The sequence below is a fragment of the Barbus barbus genome, assembly GCF_936440315.1.
Source record: "Barbus barbus genome assembly, chromosome: 12".
NCBI lineage: Eukaryota > Metazoa > Chordata > Actinopteri > Cypriniformes > Cyprinidae > Barbus > Barbus barbus.
In genome coordinates this window covers 17,842,357-17,848,923 of record NC_136740.1, presented here as the reverse complement: position 1 = coordinate 17,848,923, position 6,567 = coordinate 17,842,357, and positions in this window count along the sequence as shown.

Genomic DNA, 6,567 nt, shown 5'->3' with positions numbered 1-6,567 from the left:
CTTTAAAGGGAGTTTTCTCAATATGTTGATTTTTCTGCACCCTCAGATTCCAGATTTTCAAATAGTTGTATCTCAGCCAAATATTGTCCTATCCTAACAAACCATATCAATGGAAAGCTTATTTATTGATGTATAAATCTTAATTAAAACAATTGAGCCTTATGTCTGGTTTTATGGTCCAGGGTCACAAATGGGAATTAATGGAGCTTTTACTCATTATAAATTAGCTTTTTTTTTGTATAAGTTGGACCATAGAAACAAAATGTTAAGGAAGTTGAGCCACTATGTTTGTACTATTCGAGTGTTTTGGATTTCTCTTGAACCCAAACATTTTTAAGAAATTAAATATTAAAGGAAAAGGGAAAGGGAAGTGGTGTGTGGCCAAGTATGGTGACCCATACTCGGAATTTGTGCTCTGCATTTAACCCATCCAAGTGTACACACAGTAGTGAACATACACCTGGAGCAGTGGGCAGCCAATGCTGCGGCGCCTGGGGAGCAGTTGGGGGCTCGGTGCCTTGCTCAAGGGTCTCACCTCAGTCGTGGTATTGAGGGTGGAGAGAGTGTTGGTTATTCACTCCCCCACCTCCAATCCCTGCCGGACATGAGACTCAAACCCACGACCTTCAGGTTACAAGTCCGACTCTCTATCTATTAGGCCACGACTGCCCATTAACATTTAGCCACAATGTGATTCTGGTCTTGCAACAAGACAGCAGCTTAGATTTAAAAAAAATCTACAATGAGGTTATTGAGGGTCTTGTGCAAATGTAGTGTAGCTCAATATGACCACTTAAACGAGGTACCTCATGTGGCTATGATCAGGCATTGAGTTGATTTGGGATGTTCCACAGCTACAGTGTGATCTCTTATTAGTTCTGACAAATGTGTGTGGGTGGCCACCAGATCACTCACAATTTGTTTTTAGATTGTTAATTGTGTCTCCCAATGAGAAACCACGAGGTAATTTGACAAAGATACATGTATCTGTGCATGTGTATTTGTGTGTCCTAGTGTCATCTTTCTGATTCAGAAACTAATCAGGGCTGACTGTCCCTTAACCTTCTTCTTGCCAAATATAGATTTCTCTATTTCCCCACCCCTCTGTGATATAAGCGATATCAGTGGATTTCTTTGTTAGGTATAGCCTTAATAAATCATTGGGTGTTGCCCACCTATGTGATATTTCAAAGTGAGTACAAGGAAATTAAATAGTGTCAAACAAATAAAAAATCCTGTGGATTATTAAAGAAAAATATTTGAAATATTTGGTTGGGTTTTATGCATGCAACTTGATTATAGACATAATCAAGTTATAATTAAATTTATATTATAATTTAGGTTTAGGAACTAGGAAAGACCAGACTCAGACAAAAATGATGGTCTAAAAGGCTGGTACCTTTAGACACTGGGGTGGTACACACAAATAAACTAATATCTGTTTATTATATAAAAAAAATCTCTAAAGTTAAACAATAAATACAGAATAGGCCATAGAAATAACTGGTCTATCAACTGAAAAAACACTGCAGCAGTACTACTTTAATTACATTTTTTTTTTCTTTTTTTTTAAACATTATTAATCTGCAATGTGTTCTTTTATTTTAGGTACTCTTAATTTCTCATTGCTTTCATTGGGGATATTGGTTTTCAGAATGGATAGTCACACAGGATTGCAAAATACATTTGACTGCTGAATGCAGCAACTGACGAATCTGAATCAAGAATTTAGAGTGTGCTGTAATAAAACATGTTATTTTACTACAACTTCCTTTCAAGAATGAGAGACAGCAGAGGTTCCCCATTTCAAAGGCCAAAAGTTATTATAAACTGACACTGTCACTGACATGACCCTAACCCTAAATTATACCATAAACACTATGACATAACAGTATTGACAGTCTTCACACATCTCTTCTCTCCCTTTTATCTTTTGTTGTGTAGTGTGTAATATAATCTATCAATTAATCTAGGTATCATGCTTTATATTACAGTGCGTAAACCAGTCTTTCGTGTTATTATACCTCTTTATATGTAACAACCTGCGCTTGTTTATCTTAAAATGTCGTTGTCATTGCATTGAGACTGTTAACAGACACTATACTTGTTGAGGTTGCTACATTTTCAGCATTAAATTCAAATGTATGAGCATTCATGTTTCTGTGTGTTTTGCATATGTGCATTTGGCTGTGGTGACAAGCAGGCAAGTCTGTTATGTAACCTGTAAAGTTGGCTGATTGAGAAGGTTAACATGCCAACATGGCAATAAGAGAACTTTTAATTTATTAGGAGCCTAGACAGGTTGATGAAGGTTCCCCCTTAGATATCAAAAAGTTCAAGTTTATTTGTATAGAGCTTTTTACGACACAAATCGTTGCAAAGCAGCTCTACAGGAAATTAAGTTTCCACAATATATTTATATATTACAGAACCTTAATATATTTAACTTATGGCAAAATTAGGTAATTCTGTATGTTGTCTGAGTGTTGGCATACTCTGAGGAGTTGGCATCATCTTTTCTCAGGTGTTCAGTCATCTCAGATCATTTAAGGGTTGGATCCAGACTGAAGCTTCTGTAATTCCTAGTTACCATGGGATGTTAATCCCGTGGCAGAAACAGAGAAACAAATAGAGACATAATTAGCGTAGCTGCTGTTCCATCTAAGCAAAAATGATTTGTTCAACCCAAGCTAAAGAATAATAATAATGTACATTTGATCAGATATAACTGCAGTACAAGATTATAAGATGCATTATCTGAATGCTTAGCTAAAGAGATGAGTCTTTAATCTAGATTTAAACAGAGAAAGTGTATCTGAACACCGAACGTTATCAGGAAGGCTATTCCAGAGTTTGGGAGCCAAATGTGAAAAAGCTCTACCTCCTTTAGTGGGCTTTGCTATCCTAGGTACTACCAAAAGTCCAGAGTTTTGCGACCTTAGGGAGCGGGTTGGATTGTAGCGTGGTAGAAGACAAGTTAGGTACGCAGGAGCTAAACCATTTAGGGCCTTATAGGCAAGTAATAATATTTTGTAAATGATACGGAACTTAATAGGTAGCCAGTGCAGAGACTGTAAAATTGGGGTAATATGATCATATTTTCTTGACCTGGTAAGAACACTAGCCGCTGCATTTTGGACTATCTGTAGCTTGTTTATTGAAGATGCAGGACAACCACCTAGCAGTGCATTACAATAGTCCAGTCTAGAGGTCATGAATGCATGAACTATCTTTTCTGCATCAGAAACAGGTAGCATGTTTCGAAGCTTGGCAATGTTTCTAAGATGGAAGAATGCTGTTTTTGTAACATGGGAAATATGATTTTCAAAGGACAAGTTGCTGTCTAATATAACACAAAGATTTTTGACTGTAGAGGATGTAACAGTACATCCGTCTAGTTGCAAATTGCAATCCAAGAGATTCTGTGTACTGTTTTTTGGTCCAATAAGTAATATCTCTGTCTTATCTGAATTTAATAGGAGGAAATTATTGGTCATCCAATCTTTTACATTTTTTACACAATCTATTAGCTTAGATAGTTTAGAAGTTTCATCTGGTCTTGTTGAGATATATAGTGGAGTATCATCAGCATAATAATGAAAACTAATCCTGTATTTTCTAATAATATTACCAAGGGGCAACATGTATATTGAAAATAGCAGAGGACCTAGGACAGATCCTTGTGGTACTCCATACTTTACTGGTGATAATTGAGATGACTCCCCATTTAAATGAACAAAGTGGTAGCGATCGGACAGGTAGGATCTAAACCATCTTAAAGCCTGCCCTTGAATACCAGTATAGTTTTGTAATCGATCTATGAGTGTGTCATGGTCTATAGTGTCGAATGCAGCACTAAGATCAAGTAATACTAGGAATGAGATGCAGCCTTGGTCTGAAGCAAGAAGCAAGTCATTTGTAATTTTAACAAGTGCAGTTTCTGTACTATGGTGAGGCCTGAACCCTGACTGAAATTCTTCATAGAGATAATTTTTTTGCAAGAAGGAGCACAATTGAGCAGACAACTTTTTCTAAAATTGTAGACATAAACGGAAGATTTGAAATGGGTCTGTAATTTGCCAGTTCATTAGAATCTAGTTGTGGTTTCTTAATAAGAGGCTTAATAACTGCCAGCTTGAATGGTTTTGGGACATGACCTAATAACGATGAGTTAATAATATTGAGAAGCGGTTCTTCTGTTACAGGTAACAACTCTTTCAGTAGTTTAGTAGGTACAGGATCTAATAAACACGTTGTTGGTTTAGATGCACTCATAAGTTTATTTAGCTCTTCCTGTCCTATAGTTGTAAAGCACTGCAGTTTCTCTTTGGGTGCGATGAATGAAGTTGAAATACTAGACGCAGTAGAATATACATTTGTTATTGTATTTCTGATGTTATCTATTTTATCAGTAAAGAAATTCATAAAGTCATTACTATTAAACTGTGAGGGAATATTTAGATCGGGTGGCGTCTGTTTATTTGTTAATCTAGCCACTGTGCTAGATAAAAACCTTGGATTGTTTTGGTTATTATCTATGAGTTTGCGGATATGCTCTGCCCTGGCAGCTTTTAGAGCCTGTCTATAGCTGGACATACTATTTTTCCACTCAATTCTAAAAACTTCCAAGTTAGTTTTCTCCATTTGCACCCAAGATTACGAGTTTCTTTCTTGAGAGAATGGGTATAACTGTTGTACCATGGCGCAGTACGTTTTTCTCCAACCTTTTTCAATTTGAGGGGGGCAACGGCTTCTAATGTATTAGAGAAGATAGTGCCCATGTTGCAAGTCATTTCGTCTAGTTCAAGTGTATTTATGGGTACACAGAGCAGTTGAGGTAAATCAGGCAGGTTATTTGAGAATCTGTCTTTGGTGGCTGGAACAATAGTTCTGCCCGGACGATAACGCGGAGCCATATAATTAATATCAGTAATACGCAGCATGCACGATACAAGGAAATGATCAGTAACATCATCACTTTGAGGTATGATATCTATATCGGTAAGATCAACTCCATGCGATATAATTAAATCTAGCATATGATTAAAACGATGAGTGGGCCCCGTGACGTTTTGCTTGACTCCAAAAGAGTTTATTAGGTCAGTAAACGCAAGTCCTAATGCATCATTTGTATTATCAACGTGAATGTTAAAATCTCCGACAATTAGCACTTCATCAACATTAACTAATAGATCTGAGAGGAAATCTGCAAATTCTTTTAGGAAATCTGTATATGGCCCTGGCGGTCTATACACAGTAGCCAGAGCAAGAGATAAGAGAGATTTATTTTGCATATCTAACAGTGTAACATTAAGCAGAAGTATTTTGAATGAGTTAAACCTGTTTTCTGAGTAACATTGAGAATATCACTATATATTGTTGCAACACCGCCGCCACGACCAGTCTGACGGGGCTCATGTTTATAACAGTATCTTGGTGGAGTAGACTCATTTAGACCAAAATATTCATTTGGTTTAAGCCAGGTTTCAGTCAGGCAGAGTACATCAAAATTATTATCTGTGATCATTTCATTTACAATAACTGCTTTGGGTGCGAGTGATCTAATGTTTAGGAGCCCAAGCTTTAAAAATTGTTTTTGTTCATTTATTTTGCGTTTTTCTGGTTTAATCACGATCAGATTTTTTCTAGATCCTGCATTAAATTCATTAAATTTATATTTTGACCTCGCTATTCGGGGAACAGACACAGTCTGTATAGATTGGACAACGCAAGTACTTCTATCATTTAAGTGGGTAGAACAAAAGTCATCATAGCAGTTATTTGAGAATTGGCTTACTAGTCAGATGGAGCCCGACAGGAGTTCCGCTCCGACTCTGCTGGGGTGCAGGCCATCAGCACGAAAAAGCCTAGGACGCTCCCAGAAAAGATTCCAATTATTAACAAAGAGCAGTTTCTGTTCTTTACACCATGACAATAACCATTAGTTTAAAGCAAACAATCTACTGAACCTTTCGTGTCCTCGTCGATACGTGGGAAGCGGACTTGACACGATGATCGCCGTCGCGGGCGATGTGTTGCGTACCGTCTCGATCAGGCTCCTGAAGTCCCTCTTCAGTGTCTCCGTCTGGTGTCGTTAACCCCCGCGTGCAGCACGACAGCACCGATGCTCTCATCGCCCTTCAGGATCACGGGTATCTGCGCAGAAACATCGAGAACACGAGCACCGGGGAAACAGTGAGTATGCACTTTACCTTCAGCTAAAGTAGCACGGACTTGCCGGACGATGGAGTCTCTGACAATCACAGTCGCGCGTTCCATCTCGCGGAGGGGAGCGAAGCGGTTCCGGGTGGAGATCTCGAAGACGGAGGCAGCGGAGGGGGAGAGGTCGTGGCCCGGGGCCTGGCTCGCGTCTTCCGCTGCTGGTGCACCCAGGGTCCGTGGCATCGATTCCCGGTGTTCTGAAATAGTCGGTGTCTGAGATTTTCGGTGACGCTGGGCGGAGCAAACATGAATATTCATGAGTTTCCTGTTGCGCGTTAAAGCGCTACTGAAAACATCAGCGCACTCTAGAATCATCACAGCACAGAAAGTTTGACGTTATGTAAA